We start from the raw sequence: 17,860 nt of genomic DNA on the forward strand, positions 1-17,860 counted from the left end.
GGATAAAATTGAAAGGGTACAGAGGAGAGCGACAAAGATGATCTGGGGCCAAGGGACCAAGCCCTAGGAAGATAGGTTGAGGGACTTGGGAATGTTCAGCCTGGAGAAAAGGAGGTTGAGAGGGGACATGATAGCCCTCTTTAAGTATTTGAAAGGTTGTCACTTGGAGGAGGGCAGGATGCTGTTTCTGCTGGCTGCAGAGGCAAGGCCATGTCCAGAGCTGTTCATGGCAGTGGGAGTGCTGGCAGGGTCTCCCTCCCTCCTCCAACCCCATCCCCACCCCCACTGGCCACAGACCTTCCGCCCTCCCTCACAGCTCCAACTGCCTGCCTACCTTACTGGGGTGCTGGCACTTCTTCCCTATGGAAGAAGTTGGAGGGGCTTGTAGCTAGGGGCAGGACATCCCTTCTGCTTGGCTGTTCATTGGAAGGATGACCAATCAGGGATGGGACAGCCAGGGCAGCCTCCCTGTTTGGTGGTTAGGCGATAAGTTCCAGCTCCTCCCAGCACCCTCTCACTGTTTTATTAAGAGGAACAAATATGCCTTCTCTTTGCAACTCTATCACACAATAAATATACAAAACCTTCAGAAAATAATGAAGACTTGGAATGACTACTGCTGAAGCCAAATTCCAGCTGAACATCAAGAAGCCAAAAGTAAGGAATACTACTAAGGAATTGCACAACTAAAAGCTGATGATGCAGAAACCGTTTTAAAAAATTGTATTCCTTGGCTCCGTCATCAACCCAAAGGGATACTGCAACCAAGAAACCAGAAAGAGGTTGAGAATGGGAAGACAGCCACAAAACAGCTCAAAAAGATAAGTATAGGGACAGCTAGAGATGAGTTCAGGAGCAACTTAGAGACCAACAAGATTTTCAGGAGTTTTCAAGAGTCAGAGCTTCCTTCGTTAGACACCAGAAAAGTGTACAGATGTGTCATCAGCAACCAAGACTAAAGTTATTTGTATCAGCCTCACCCACCCCGCAGGGTGTCTGTTGTGGGGAGAGGAATGGGAAGGGGATTGTAAGCCGCTTTGAGCCTCCTTTGGGTAGGGAAAAGCAGCATATAAGAACCAACTCTTCTTCTTCTTCTTCTTCTTCTTCTTCTTCTTCTTCTTCTTCTTCTTCTTCTTCTTCTTCTTCTATGATGCAGCAGGGGTGGGTAAACTGTGGCTCTCCAAAAATCCATTGAATATAATTCACATCATGGCAGGGGCTCATGGGAATTGTAGTCCATCTGGAGAGCTACAGTCTGGCCATTCCTGTTGGTGGTATTTCAATGGCTATGGGTGGGTCTGAAAGTTGGGCCATGAACTATCTGCCCACCCACGGTGACCCCAATTTCATGCCCAAGTGATCCTCTCCCACCAAAAATCTCCAGAATCCAGCCCATCCTGGAGGAAATTCACCCACCATTCTACAGTGGTGATTAGCAATTCCTTGGGTATGTGAGGAAGGGCCACAAGAGACAAACACTGGTACATCCCTTCCTGCCCACCCACTCACCATCTGCCTAAGTTCATAAAATCAGCATTTCTGTTGGTTAACTATCTAGCCTCTGCTTAAAAACTTCCAAAGAAGGAGAACCCACCACCTCCCAAGGAAGGATGTTCCACTGAGGAACCACTGTAACTGTCAGGAACTTCTTCCGGATGTTTAGCCAAGAATTCTTTTGAATTAATTTCAACCCATTGCTTCTGGTCCGAACCTCTGGGGCAACAGAAAACAACTCTGCCACTTCACTGAGCTGGCTCTGAATTAATTTATTTTGCCATCAAGCCACAACCAGTTTCTGGCAACTCCGTAGGGTGTTCAAGGGAAGAAATGTTCAGAAGATTTGCCATTGTTTGTCTCTGAGCAGTGACCCTGGACTTCCTTGATCATCTCCCCTCCAAATTCTAACCATGGCTGATCCTACTTACCCTCCTAGATTTAATGAAATCAGGATGATCCAGGTCAGAGACCTGTATTTCAGTGCCCCATTATTCTCACTCGTACCTTGTCTGAGGAGTCCTCCTGATTCTGCTTGCTCTTTTCTTTTTCTTTTTTTGGCCTCATATCCTATTGCAATCTGCAGCATAACCATAAATTAACATCTATCCTTTCATAATCTGATGCCTTTTTCTTTACCTAATGAATAATTCATTCCTTCTGTTCATTGTACCAGAAAAACAAGTGATTTGTTTTGTTATAAAATTGCTTGGGATCCGGTTATATAGGGGGTCCCAAAGGGAAACTTCACCCTGGGACCTGCGGTGGTGTCTGTCATGAACCAAGGTGTCCCTCTCATCAGAAGCAGGACAGCTGAGACATTCATTATAGAAAAGAGCTCAGAGTTGTTTTATTAAATCCAAGGTGGTACATCTGGAAGTATCATGATAGAAGTCCATTGCTAAGAACAACAGGCTTGCCCAGTCTTGGGGGGCATATAGACACATACCACTTCACCCACCCATCCACCGTTTCCCCACCATTAGCCATTCCCATGGCAGAAGGGCCTTTATCATTGAAGGGCAAAGCAAAATCTACAATTTTATATCTACTGGCCAAAAGGCAGCCAGGACTACTCATGAAAGCCATAACACGCAGGGTAAGGGATAGTATTGTGCTTCCTGAAAACAGGCGACAGCATGTGCAGGAGTGCTGAGAGCCAGATACAGAGAAGGGGGTGGGGGGTGGGAAGGGAAATCGGGAAAACAGGCTCAGAATCTGAGGACTCCCTTGGCCCTCACATTCTGAAGAGTATGGCTGTCTCTCCCTGTCTGTATGTGTCAAATTGTAAATCATGCATAATCTCTGAAGGATAGGAACACAGACCGTGGGAGCAAATGTTACAGGGTAGAGGAAGAAAATCGGGACCTGTATCTGCTTCGCATTTCCGTATGTTGTTAGCTTCATCAACAAAGTGTTCTATGTAACCGTTAGTAGTCTCTCTATAAACTACTGAAGTTCTTTCTAAGAGTCAGAGTTTTCCATATGGGGGAGATTGACCATGGAACACAACAGGCATTTGGGGAGAACAACTCCAACCTGTATAATATGTTGGACCAAGCCCAATCTATGCAGGATGCTTTTGTGTATGACTTAAAAAAATATATTTTCCATTTGTTCTTTTAAAAAACTGTCTAGATTGATTTTAGAGGTCCACATTTCCCCTCAGTCGCCATTGGCCGCGGAATCCCCCACGCCACAGATCACTGTGATGTCATCCTGTTTTCCATGTGATCCCTGAAAGTGGTCACCCGCAAGATTAAGCTGGGAAAACAGTAAGGAGTTCTTTTGTTTGGTTATTTCTTGTCGTTGAGTCACAGATTACCTGTGTTGACACCTTAGGGGGGTTTCAGAGCAAGAAACATTCACAAGTGGTTTGTCACTGCCCCCCTCTGCATCGTGACCTTGGACGCCCTTGGTAGTCTCCCCTCCAAATACTAACCAAGGCTGACTCTGCTTAGCTTCCAGGATCTAGTGGGAGAAAATGGTAACTATCACTGTTATTAATAATAAAAACAACAGGAACAACTGCTGGGGGGGGAGAGTGTCATTGCTGGTGAAAAGGATTAAAAAGATGAATATTAATCCTGAAAAACTTTGAAAGGAAGTGGGTTTATCTCTGCCAAAATCACTAATTTTGATCCTTCTCCTCTTCCCATTGGGAATGTTCAGCAGAACCTGATGCATTATTGCAGAAAACACAGTTCTTTGGACTATGAAGACAATAACTGATCCAAGCAAGGAGATTCATTTTTTCCCTCAGAGCACCGTCCCACTTTATATCTCTCTTAGACCAGAAGTATCTTAATGGGGGTCAGAGTGGCTACAAAATGAGCACTGGTAGGAATGTGTGAATGCGTCCCCACAGCCCTGCTGAGAGCAGCGAGGTCAGGGGAAGAAGGAACGGACATCATCGGCAGCGTGGGGAAAAGCCGATAAGTCACCCACCAGTATGGAGGTTTTAAAGCCATAATTACCATGCACCGGCGAGGAATAAATGGTCATTATTTATCCATTTTTTCTATTAGATGAGACAGTTCTGACAGAAATAGTAATCTGCTTGAGGAAGCCAAAGGCTATTTGATATTAATGCAGGCAATGATAAATTAAAGACCACAGTAGCCCTCCGGTTATAATGAAGGTCTTGGGCCATTAGCAGGGGAGTCAGTCGTGAGTCTCCCTTCTGCTGCTCTCCCCGGTTTTTAATACCTTAAACCTATAAAGAGGCTTTAGTGGCCTCTGGCAGTTATGGACCAGCTCCTCCTCGGCTGGATGAAGGAGTGCCGTTGGGCTTTGCGTTCAGTTGCAGGGTTACGTTCTTTTGTGGAAGAGCAACAAGCTGTGCTTCTGCAGAGAGGAGTAAGCTATTAATAGCAGGATCAAGTCCAGGGTGGCCAACCCTGGGATGGGAAATACCTGGGATTTAGGGGGCAGATCCTGGCCTGGCCCCTCCTGGTACAGGGGATAGGGTTGACAGATCCAGGATGGGAAACTCCTGGAGATTTGGGGATGGAGCCTGGGGAGGACAGTGGCCTCAGTGGCGTACAGTTCCATAGAGTTCACCTTCCAAAGCATCCGTTTTATCCAGGAGAACTAGGCTCACCAGCTCTGGATTGGGAAATACCTGGTGATTTTGGGGATGGAGCCAGCAGTGGGCGGGTTGGGGTACAGAAGGACTTCAGTGGAGCATAATGCTATGGGGACCACCCTCCAAGGCAGCCATTTTCTCCAGGGGAATTGATCTCTGTTACCTGGGGCTCTGTAAAACCAGGAGTCCCATGTGGCGGATGGGATTCCTACTGGAGAAGATGGAGTTTGGAGGAGGGAAGGGACTTCAGTGGTATATGGTGCTATGGAGTCCACCATCCAAAACAGCCATTTGCTCCAGGGAACTGACCTCTTTCCTCTAGACGTCTGTTGTAATTTGAAAAGAACTCCTGGCCCTACCTGGAGGCTGGCAAACATTGCTTGTTTGTTTATAATTCAATTTATATCCTTCCTCTCCTGATAATGGTGTCTCAAAGTGACTTACAGAATAAAATAATAGAACAATGTGCCCCATGAAATCCCCAACAGCATTAAAAACCCACACACTCCATAACAATCTTACCATCACATATCCTAATCAATCAAGATGGCGGTACAAAATACAGTTTTCCCTTATCGCATTCAGCTGTTCTAAACTCCACCGCTCCCACAACATTAACTGATGTCACTCAAGGTGCCAGATCTTCCACACCCAGGGCAGGGTACTTAGCATAGGGCAGGACCCCCAGTTTGCAAATCTGGGCATCTCCCAGCCTCAACCAAATGCCTGGCGGAAGAGCTCCATCTTGCAGTCTCTGTGGAACCCTGTTCAGTCAGAGCCTTCAGCCCTTCCGAGAGCTCGTTCCACCAGGTTGCGGTCAGGGTTAAAAAGGCTCGGGCCCTGGTCAAGGCCAGACAAATGTCTGGGGGGCCAGGACAAACAGCAAATTCATACCTGCAGAGTGAAGAGCCCTGATCCAGCTGGCGCCAGATATCATCTGTGAGAGTGACCAGTACAGTCTCTACCCCATGGCCAGGATGGAAGCCAGACTGGTATGATCTAGGGCCAAAGTTTCCTCCGAAAACGCCAGGAGCTGGTCTGCCGTGGCCCGCAGAACGGTCCCATGACCGGATCAGTTGAGGGTCTCACAAGGCGTTCACTCTCCTCTGGCATCGTTCCTCCCTGTCATCAGTCTCCTTCACAGCCCATCACTCCCCTTTGACCCGGCTCCAGTCTTCTCCGGTTCTCTCAGCTGGGAGTCCAAGAGGGCTGGGAGTTTCTTAAAAGTGAAATACTGAAGGGTCAATCACAAACAATTCTCTTGAGAAGAAAAGATGGAAGGAGCCTAAGGAAGCCAAGTTGTCTCCACAAGCAGTTGTCAAAGGATTTGAGCAATAAAAAGAGTCATTTAGGAAATGGAAGGAAGGCCTTATTACCGAGGATGAGTATAAACAAATAACCAATAATTGTTGGGGGAGTGTTAGAAAAGCTAAAGCTCAATATGAGCTTAGTCTAGCAAGAAATGCTAAACATAATAAAAAAGGCTTCTTTAGTTATATTTCAAGCAAGAAAACGAATAGGAACACCGTAGGACCACTTCGAGGACAAGAAAGTGAAATTATAATAGAGGATGATGAAGAGAGGGCTGAACTGCTTAACTCCTATTTCTCCTCAGTCTTCTCTTGTGAGGGAAATAGTGATCAATGTGGCAAAAACGTAACACAGCAGGGGAGATGGGAATGGTGTTAAATGAAACAAAGTCTTCTGGGCCAGATGAATTGCATCCAAGGCTACTAAAAGAACTTTCAGATGTAATCTCTGAACCTCTGTCCATTATTTCTGACATGTCTTGGTGAACAGATGAGGTGCCAGACGATTGGAGGCTGGCAAATGTCCCCATCTTCAAGAAAGGAAATAGGAGGATACGGGTAACTATCGACCCATCACCTTGACATCTGTAGCTGGCAAAATTTTGGAACAAATCATCAAACACTCGGTCCTTGAGCAGATGGAACAGAGAGCTGTGATTTCTAAGTCTCAGCACGGGTTTCGCAAAAACAAGTCATGTCAGACCAACTATATCTCTTTTTTGGATCAGGGGAATGCCGTGGACATAGTTTATATGGATTTCAGTAAAGCTTTTGATACGGTTCCACATGACATTCTTGTTGACAAGCTAATACTGTCAGGTAGATCAATAACTGGTTGACTGATAGTACCCAAATGGTTCAGCTCCTCCTCGTCCTCCTCCCCGGCTGCTCACCTTTGGTGCTCTCCAGTGATCACCATGCTTAGGGCTCCCCCTCAGCGTGGCACTGCACAGCTGCTGCTGGCAGCACCCCCCAGCGGGCAGTGGGAGTTCAGGGAACCAGTGGGAAAGCAAGTGGAGCTGGGGCTCAGGTGGTGGCAACATCCCTCAGCAAAAGACTCCCCCCCCCCGGCCTCAGTAAAATTGTCAAGCGTTGACCGGTCCCCAGTGATAAAAAGGTTGGGGACCACTGCCTTAGAAGAACACCTCCAATCATGTAAGTCTGCTACTGAGATTCCTAAGTAAGGTGATCTAAAAACGTTTGTGTTGAGTTGAACACTCCTGTCAGCACTTGAGTGGTGGACAGCATATAAGCCCTTCAGGGCACTCCTGCATTGTCAGGGAGAGGTTCACAATCTCCCTCAAAGGGCCTCCTACCTGCAGTCACCTGATTTGAGCAACCAAGACAGACAGGGATCTAAGGGGCAAGTGGCCGCCCTCACTGACACCAGCAATTTGTTCACTTTGGTTAGCAAGAGCCTTCTGAATCCATCAAACACTATCCCCCATGATGGCCACGGAGCTTCCAGTTTACCCTTGGCCCAGAATCTCCCTTGGCCCAGAATCACTGGGGTCTGTGTCCCAGGCAGGAACCAGCAAGTTAGTCAGGCTCCTAGCTAACCTGACTGTACCTAGCTAGCTAAACTAAGCCCCCACCCACTCCCACCCTACCTATGCTCTCCCTCAACCCACCCCAATCTAATCCATCAGCTAACTACAGCTACAACAAACCTGCCCGCTGACCAATGAACTAGTATTTCACTAATATCAGTGACTGTCCACAATCCTTGGCCAGTCGCAGTCACAGCCTATCTAATTAAAACTCAAAAAAGAACACCCAACCTCACCCCGACACCTCTTGGAGTCCTGGAACCAGCTGGAACTGCAGCACTGAAGCAGAGCCCCCTTCTCTGCCATTCTTTTCTTGGATATACATTTTTCTTGGATGCTTAGGGCTGATCCTGCGTTGAGCAGGGGGTTGGACTAGATGGCCTGTATGGCCCCTTCCAACTCTATGGGGCTTTTCGCACGCCTTCAAAATCGCACAATGGTTGCCAATTGAAAACGCTACTGATTTGCCATTATGCACAACGTCGTTGACAATCTGCCACACACCTGAAACCGATCCGCAAAAAGCGCTTCCTTGTAGCGCTTTCAGGGAAATCCCCAAAAGTGGATTCACCCTCCGGAAAGCGCTACACTCCTGCAACCAATCTGCAACACTAGCGGGAAAGTTCTGTGCGTTACTATTGTTGTGGTTTCTACAAAGTCCCTCCCCCTGGCTCTCTCCTCTGATCTTCCGGCGAAGCGATCGCCATTTTTTTTTCTCCGAGCGAGCGAAGTTCAACCCACCAGCAAGCCTGTTTAGAGGCTTCCCCAGCTTCAGTCCCTCCCCAGAGCTGTTTAGTCACTAAGCACAAACAACGTTTGCTGATGTATTTTCCCTTTATTTTTTACACTGTTTTCGGCCGAAAATCGGGCTCGTGAGGGGGGGGGGATTTTTTTTCCACTCGGGGGGAGCGTGGCAACGATGAAACGACAGCTCAAACACACCTGCCAGCTGATGGGTCTCTCCGTTGCAACGAATCAACACATATTCGTTGCAATGGGTGTTTTTTTTTTTTAAAACCTTTCTTAAAGGGAAAGGGGCTGTTTGGGAGCATGCTAACGGCTGCCCATTGGCTGCTTGACGGCCAGGAGCGGGACGAGCTCGGCAATAGTGCTTCCTTTCTAGCGATTTTTGCTGAGACCGGAAGCTTGTGGGAAACGATAGAAACGCAACTGGATTCCACTACAAAGGCAGGTATGCATAATGACGAATTGCACTATTTTAAATGGCGATTTTTCGTTCAGCAAACAATTTGCTACAAGGATCCCGGTGCGGAAAGCCCCTATGATTCTATGATTCTTCCAACCTCCAGCAGATGGCGCTGCAATGCCAGTCTTGCGTTCTCATTGGCTGCAATAGTCTCTTCCCGATCATCTGGAGGGAGGGGCCACTTCCTCCACCCTCAGGTAGAAGCCCAACTGGCAGAGCGGTCCCACAGCACTGCTCCGTCCACTGTATCAGTCGAGGGTCGCACAAGGCGTTCACCCTCCTCTGTCATCGTTCTTCCCTGTCATCAGTCACCTTCCCAGCCCATCGCTCCTCTTCGAATCGGCTCCAGTCTTCTCCAGTCCTCACAGCTCTGCCCTCTGCATCTCCATCCATGTCCCAGCTGCGTTCTGCCGCCACGCGGACCAGTGACTCAGGGCCAGCTGAAATAAGCCCAGAACTGGCAAGATCTTTCCCCACCCAAACTCCACCTGCATTCTGCCACCATGCTGACCAGCAGCTCGGGGCTAGCTGTAATGAACTCAGAGGAGCAGAAGCTGCAAGTTCTTCCTTTCGGAGCTGGTTCAACCCAAATCTCCGCACCCCCAGTCCCATAAATTCCAGGGGGGTCCGTCCGCCCAATAGGGTAGGAGAACGGGGGGGGGGGGGAAGAGAGGTGCAGAACACTCCCTGGCTCCATAATGCTCTTCCGCTTGTCCGGTCTGCATTGCAGCTCAAACTGCCTCACCCTTCAGGTCAGAGCCCTCATCCAGCCATACTGGAACCTGCCAGGGGGACCACCCATAAGTAAGTCCAAGGATGAATCCTCCATGGTGGGCCTCTCTCTCCTTCTCCCTCCTTCCCCCTCCATCCCAATTCTCCACCTCTCAGCCTGCTCCCCTTGGCCCTGTTCTTCCTCTAGAGGGGTAGAAAAGTTCCTTGATGTCGCATGGGTGGCACATAATAAGCTCCAGAAAATCTCCGAAAAAACCTGTGAAGGGGGCAGTGCTCGCATTAGAGCGTTCTTTGTCCAGTAAAGGCAAATGCCACCCCCCCACACACACAAAGGAGCCCCCCAAGGGATACGGACTAAAAGCCAGAGTGCTCTTTGCTTCTTTACGATCCTGAGTATTGAGTCTGTTTTGAGCTCTGGTGTAATTTGGGCCCAGCTTTTAGATCAATGATAAAGGTCATCAGGACATATTTCCGCGTTCTTTGATATGGTTCTCCCAAGGCTTCATTATTGTTTCTCCCGGACAATTTCCTTTGTCATCAGGGCCCGGAGGCTCCCTTTGATTTAGCAAACAAAAAAAGTAAGTCTTTGAGGTCAGATGTCCACTTCTCCTTCAAACGTTGCTCCATGAGCGATCTCTCTGGCAACTGCGCTACGAGTCAAGAGCAAAGGACGAAGGTGCCCTGCAGTACAACGTCCTCTCTTGTTTGGCAGGTCCCACGGCAGGGGTAGTCAAACTGCAGCACTCCAGATGTCCATGGACTACAATCCTCATGAGCCCCTGCCAGCGAATGCTGGCAGGGGCTCATGGGAATTGTAGTCCATGGACATCTGGAGGGCCACAGTTTGACTACCCCTGTCCCACAGTGATGTGGTTAGAATCACGGGCAGAGGGGGACTGCTGAAATGGGTACAGGCCCAGGAAACTCTCAAAACTATGGGATGCTTAAATGTTACAGTTCTTAAAGAGCTGAGTTTGGCTTTCCTAGACCCTCCTTACAGTTGTCAGCTCTGAGGTGGGAAATCCCTGAACATTTTGGGGCAGTGGAGCCTCGGGAGGGGATGGATCTCATGGGGGGGGGGAATGCCACAGAGTCTACCATCCAAAATAGCCGTTTTCTCCAGCGGAATTGATCTCTGTAACCTGGAGACCAGTTATGATTCCGGAACTGTTTCTGCATTTGCTTCTCACTTGCCCCACAGTGAATTATTAAGCCCTGGATGGATGTTTAAAGGTCACCAAGCAAACTCCCATGGAGCTTGTAGTGGTGCAGTTTTAAGCCTGTTGGGATATGCAAGATCTGTAGTGTGCATGATTCAACAGCATATGAAGACGATCCTGCAGGGGCCATTGGAGGAGATGTGTGGTCAGCATATTCAGATTAAGAACTTCCTGGTATTTTCAAGTGATCCTACGACTCTGAGCACACTTTCTCCCTGATTGCCTCCAGAACAACAGTTAATCAGTCAGACTGTCAGGACTCTCTCCCCCCTCTCTTCTTTCCAAAGTTGTTTCTCCTCTCGGTAAAGCTTCTTGCTCCTTAAGCAGCCAGTGCTTTGTGTGAGTCTAACACGGAAGCTAAGCAGGGTGGCAGTTCCTCCAAGGAGCACTGGGAGCCAGGATGCCGAGGCAGGCAATGGCCATCCACCCCCAAACGTCCCTCGCCTGGCTGCCAGACCACCCTGGGATCTTCTGACCGCACTACACACACACACACACACACACACACTGTACGATAAATAAGGGACCAAGCCCTATGAAGATAGGTTGAGGGACTTGGGAATGTTCAGCCTGGAGAAAAGGAGGTTGAGAGGGGACATGATAGCCCTCTTTAAGTATTTGAAAGGTTGTCACTTGGAGGAGGGCAGGATGCTGTTTCTGTTGGCTGCAGAGGAAAGGACACGTAGTAATGGGTTTAAACTTCAAGTACAACGATATAGGCTAGATATCAGGAAAAAGTTTTTCTCAGTCAGAGTCGTTCAGCAGTGGAATAGGCTGCCTAAGGAGGTGGTGAGCTCCCCCTCACTGGCAGTCTTCAAGCAAAGGTTGGATACACACTTTTCTTGGATGCTTTAGGATGCTTTGGGCTAATCCTGCGTTGAGCAGGGGGTTGGACTAGATGGCCTCTATGGCCCTTCCAACTCTATGATTCTATGAAATAAAGAAATGCAGCCTCCTATAATTCAAATGCATTAGTGAAGTCGAATGAAAAACTTCTCCAGTCTGGTTTGGGGGGAACAGAAGCTGTTTCTTGATCCTCCCCAAATAAGCATAATGTGTCGAATCCTATGATTCTTACAGCATTGCACCATAGAGAATAAGCAGCCCGAGGGGATATTGCAGAATTGTTTTAAATGTTGCCCAAATAGATGTTCTTGACTGATGGTTGGATGGGAGCGATATTGCTGCCCTGGCTGATTGAGAGGGCCCACAATAGCTTTGTGAAGGTGCCCTGCTTGTAAACGGCCTGAATTATTAAGCCCTGGATGGATATTTACATTCTGCCCCCCCACCCCCCCAGATGCTCACAGCCACAAGTAATTTCCATTGATTTAAAGTATTGTCTGAGAGTTAATTGATCCAGCCTTTGTGCTTCCATACAAGGAGTGGCAGGATCTGGCCCTCAGCCAAAACAGCCAGGCAACAAATGCAGACAAAAGGACCCAATCCGGCAACAACCGAGATACCCGCCATTATCATGTAAATGTTTTCAATGGGTCTCATCAAAGGACGAGGGAAGAGAACAGCTGTGCAAATGGAGCTCATCTTTCTGATTCAGCCATCCAAACACACTGAATCCCCTCGTGGCAAAAATGTTCGGGAGGGAAAAGGAATCCAACCTTCTTTTTGAAGGTTTGGCAGCAGCCAATAACTGGCAGGAAGTCAAGGGGGGAGAAATCTGTACCCCAAATCAGGCCCGGTTTAAGGATCTGCAGGGCCGGCTGCACCAGAGGAACCTTAAGAACAGAGCAAAACGGGTGTTGTTAATTGGGCTGCCCTCCCAGGCAGAGCGGGAAGCTAGGGTTGTGCGTGGCGGCGTCCGAATCGGCCGGTCCGAATCGCATGGCGCTGGCTGAGTCGGCCTGGAACGGCCGATTCGGACGCCGCCACGCACAATCCTGGTGGGAACTTTGGAATCGACTGGCAGCATCGCTTGGCTGAAAACCTTGACTAGTCGTTTCCTGAACTTAAACTTCCTTAGCATCAAAAAGGAAACGACCTGAGAATAACGGTTCGGCACTGCAGGGCCCGGAACATGTGCTCCAAGTGCTGCTCGGAGAAACCACTTCTGGCCCCATGATCTACTGCTTGTTTCTGGAGGGACGATGCTAGCGAAATGCTAATTCTGTGGGTCAAGGAACACTGAAGCTCTGGAATCGTTTGGCTCTTTATTGTGATTCAGATCACAGTACAAGGATACTGGAAAAACACACACACACACCCCGCATATATTCCGGTGAGAACAAAAGGAACTTTCCACGCTGTCAGTTTAGAGGAAACCGATTGGATCCCTAGTGGATCCAGCCGTGCTGTCCAATCGGGGTGCAGCAGATACCTCTGAATCAACTGGGTCCTGTGGAGGGACCTGTCAGGCACAAGATGAACATCAGTCTCGGGGGGTCTTTCCCCTTGAATGGAGTGGGAAACGAACCTGCGACTGGCCTTCCCTGGCTAAGCAAGAAAACCTGGGTGGAGAACTGCAAGCCCTGTTCTTTCTGATCTCCAGTGGCAGCTGCCAGGCAGACACGGCTAATACCTGTAGTCTCATGCGCTGCTCCTTGTCTCTTTTTCCTCTTGCCTAATCACATGCCAGACAGCATAAGGAGGCGCTGATAATTGTTCTCGCTACTTGCGAAAGCCCAAGAGGACAGTAGGGACGCTTTATTGTCTCCTTTATTGACTGTGTAGCATTTCTGCTATAGACTCTCGACTGTGGAGCCCGTCCCTGGCCACACCCCGTCTCCGCCTGCTCCTTGGAGCCATGCATCGGTGGTTTGCCGTTTCCCTTCTGTTGGGTACAGTTTTGCGGTAGGCGAACTGATCCAGAATAGGTCAAATAGACGACCGCTCATGTTGGGGCCCGAAGTAGGAAAGGGTCAGTCCCGCCCCCACCTCCACCCCCCTCCCAATTCTGTAGATCAGCTTTTTTCAAACTTTTGAACACAGAGGAGCCCCTGAAATAATATTTCAAGCTTTGAGGTGCCCCAGAAGTGATGTCAGCTGGCCACGCCTCCCTGCCACACACCCTAGAAGTGTCCTGTCACTGGAAGTGACATCGCCACCTGCGTTCACAGGCAGGCTGGAGGAGGGCCGGGGAGGGGAAAGACAGGAGCCAGTTTAAGGTGGGAATAGACATGCAGGCTCCGCCCCTTCCTGGGTGCAGAAGCCGAGAGAGAACACACTCAGGGGGGAGGGAGCTCCTGAAGCGGCTGGCTCCCTAGCTTGTGGCCGAGGCCATTAAGGCAGGTGGGGAAAGTCTATGGACCCTCTCAGGAGCTCCTGCAGAAGATCTTCCCCTGAAGCTTCAGTCTTTTTCCTGTGGCTACGGTTCCTCCAGAGCTAGACCATCTGCCCAGGTGGCTCTTCTTCCATGAGGAATCAGTTAGCTGGCGATCCTATCCCATCAGGGATCCCATTGTGGGCAAGATAGCGTTACAAGCTCATGTCCAAATCAGAGGTGGCCAACTGGAAGACCTGTCAGTTGCTTTCGTCTGTCCCCTTCTTGACCACTGATCAGGGGTAAAGGTAAAGGTGATGGTATCCCCTGTGCAAGCACCGAGTCATGTCTGACCCTTGGGGTGACGCCCTCCAGCGTTTTCCTGGCAGACTCAATACGGGGTGGTTTGCCAGTGCCTTCCCCAGTCATTACCGTTTACCCCCCAGCAAACTGGGTACTCATTTTACCGACCTTGGAAGGATGGAAGGCTGAGTCAACCTTGAGCCAGCTGCTGGGATTGAACTCCCAACCTCATGGGCAGAGCTTTCAGACTGCATGTGTGCTGCCTTACCACTCTGCACCACAAGAGGCTCATAGGAGGGCCGGGGTGGGGGGGGACACCAACTCCCCATTCAGTTAGCACCCAAGTCTTCTCAGGGATCGCAGAGGGCTCCCTCTGGCACCCCGCTTTCCCACAAGAGGCATTCTGGGGGGTCTCCACCTCTATAGTTGTGCAGCTGGCCTCACCCCATTCCCAAATGATCCCAAGGAGCGGTTGTCTTCTACCCAGTGGCAGGGGGCCCCACAGGCTAATGCTGTGTCCTCTTGGACGGGAAAGGGAGAAAGGTGCAATAATGAACTGGCAGCTGCTGCCATTCTTGCGGGGTTTGCCGTTGTATTTTGTTGGTCCCGATCTCACAGCTGGTCCCTGCAAAGCCGGCTGGACAGTGCAGATGTAGTCCCCCTGACCTGTGTTGGTGCAGGAAGTGGTAAGATCAGCATGTGTGGATACCTCACTTTCATATGGAGGCGTGTAAGTGACATCATCACCTTGCACGACACTCTAGGAATCCTCATGTTGAAGTGGATTCTTAAACCATTCATCATTCAGATGGTTTCCATCTATGGGAAATCACCAGAGATTGGGGGGGGGATGGATTCTCAGGAGGGTGGGATTCAGGAAGAAACCTCAGGATAGAGCAGGAGTGGTCAAACTGTGGGTCTCCAGATGTCTGTGGACTACAATTCCCATGAGCCTCTGCCAGCTGGCAGAGGCTCATGGGAATTGTAGTCCACGGACATCTGGAGGGCCACAGTTTGGCCACCCCTGCCATAGAGTCTGGCCTCCAAGTCTACCTCCACCAGAGTAACTGGTTTTTGTCATCTGGAGATTGGTTGCAATTCCAGGCGATTCCCAAGCCCCACTTGGGGGGTGGGCCGCCCTCTCACAGAGTTAATGCACCCATCAATACAGAGGGTCTCAAGAGATTTCAACCCCCGTTGGGGTGTGGATATATCCCAAATTTACTAAGTCCATGTAAAACAGTGCCCCGAATTTAGTGAATAGCTGGTGTGAAAAATCAGGCACTGACATGTGATAAACATTTGGGATTCTTGCCGAAACGTGGCCCCAACTCCGCAGTGACTCAGGTGGCCAACTCCAGCATGGGGAATGCCTGGTGATCTGGGGATGGTGCCAAGGGGAGGGCAGAGGCTGGGGAGGGAGTTGAGCCGAATCCGGACATCATGGAGTCCGTCCTCCAAGGCAGCCGTTCCCTCCGGGGCAACAGAGGACCGTTCTCTGGAGATGAGCTGGAATTCTGGGACAGCCCCAGCCCCACCGCAAGTCTGGCTACCCATCACAGAATCCTTGAAAACAGAGCCTGGTCCCCCCCTGGCCACTGGTGGGGGATGTGGGGAGGGTGCCAGATCCGTGTTGGGAGATTCCTGAAGATTTGGGGAGGGGACAGGCCTCAGTGGAATACACTGCCCTAGAACAGTTCTAATGCCATGACCCCCTTTTGGTCACCAAGGCAGCCACCGTCGCTGCCATTGGTGGCGGTGCCACGGCTTTTGTGGTGCGGCAACCGCAGTGGCCACCGCAACTCCTGAGAAAAGGGTCAATCAAGCCCTAGGCGTTGTGACCCCCAGGCTGAGAACTGCTGCCCTAGAGTCTGCCCTCCAAAGCAGCCATTTGCTCCAGGGGGACTGATCTTTGGACCCAGGAGATAAGCTGTAATTCTGGGGGATCTCCAGGTCCCACCTGGAAGCTGGCATCCCAAAAGCAGTGCCTGTAATTCCCAGCCTGCGATTGAGCCTGAGGGGAAATTCACCGCCCAGCGGGGCTCTGCTCAGTGTCTGCAAATTGCCAGACTGTTCCTGGCCCCAAAGAAGTCTGCTTGGCCTCAACCTGGGCCAGGGCCTTTTTGGTCCTGGCCCCGGCCTGCTGGAATGAGCTCCCCGAGAGCATCAGGGCCCTAACGGGACTGGCACAGTTTCATGGGGCCTGCAAGATGGAGCTCTTGGTTGAGGCCAATTCGGATAAGCAAATATACCGACTTGGGGGCCTCCCTTGGCAATAAGCCAGAGAGCTCCCCTGTCTGCTCCCAAATGGAATATGCCCTGATATGTCACCAGCTATTGGGTGATTTTAACTGTTTTAAAATGTTTTAATTGTTGCCATATTAAATTTATTTAATCGTATTGATTGTACACATTGACTGTGGTGAACTGCCCCAAGACAGCAGGGCCAATAGGGGCGAGTTCTAAAATTTAATAACAGATAATTTTTTTAAGGACTTGGGGCCGACGAAGCAAGATGGCGGACGTTTGCCAAGAGGGGAAGCTGTAGTTTCCAGTCCCTTGGCTCTGGTGCTTCACAAACAACGAGGCCAGCCCAACAAAGAGCTTTCCATGGAAGGGCTTTCCATCCAGGGAGAGATTTCAGACCCAGATTGTTCTCCCGGTGTCACTCGTCTAGTGTCCCTCTTCTCCCTGCGTGCTCAGAGAGGAGCGTGGCTCTCCGAGATGGGGAGGGAAAAGCATCCATTTCCAGGAACAGGGAAGGGAGGCTGCTAAGAGTTAAAATTCAGACCTCTTTGACGTAAGGACTCCACTGTGCCTCCTGACAGCACAGCTATAAGTTGGCTCATCAGCTCCGGGCTGGGAAATTCTTGGAGATTTTGTGGGCATAGCTCGAGAGGGCCCAGTTTGGGGTGGGACCTCAGCAAGATATAATGCAGGGGCTCATGGTAATTGTAGTCCATGGACATCTGGAGAGCGGCTATTTGGCCACCCATGGGTGCATTTTTCCAGGGGAACTGATCCCTGTAGCCTAGAAATCAGAGGTTAATTCTGGGCGTTCTCTACCATCCACCTATTTGTAAGAGTGATGGATATATTTGTACTAGGGATGCCAGCCTCCAGGTAGGACCCGGGGATCCCCTGGAATTACAGCTCCTCTGCAGACTAAAGAGATCTGTCCCCCCTGGAGAAAACAGCTCCTTTGGAGGATGAACTCCCTAGAATTAGATAAAACCAAGGTCCTTCTCCGCCCCCAATCCTGCCCCACTCCTGAGTCCACCCCCAAAGTCTCCAGGAATTTCCCAAGCCAAGCTGGCAACCCTAATTTGCATGAGGAGTGCTTGGGAAACCATAATAATGCTGTTCTCATTTCCAGTTCACGGCGATTATTTCCCCCCCCCCATCCCATCTCTCTCCTGCAGATGTCAGCAGCAGACTGCAGAAAGCCCCCCTGTCTCTCCCTCTCTCCCCCCCACCCCCGCCCCGCAGTCCCCATTCACAAGGTGGAGTCTGATGGGTGGGGGGGGGCAGCCAATTGCCCTGAGCGGGGACGCCTCGTTGCCTGTCTCCCTCCTAGATTTGTTTCCGTAATTTCCTTCCACTTGAAGGTTTACCAACTGCTTTATTGGCCAGACTGAGCCCTCTTCCCGCCGCTCCCCGTTTGATTCCTCCAGACAACCCCGTCTCAGGTCCCATCTGCCACTGCTGATTTTTCATTACCGTTTAATTTAAAACTGGG

The sequence above is a fragment of the Paroedura picta genome, chromosome 2 (assembly GCF_049243985.1).
Source record: "Paroedura picta isolate Pp20150507F chromosome 2, Ppicta_v3.0, whole genome shotgun sequence".
NCBI classification, from domain to species: domain Eukaryota; kingdom Metazoa; phylum Chordata; class Lepidosauria; order Squamata; family Gekkonidae; genus Paroedura; species Paroedura picta.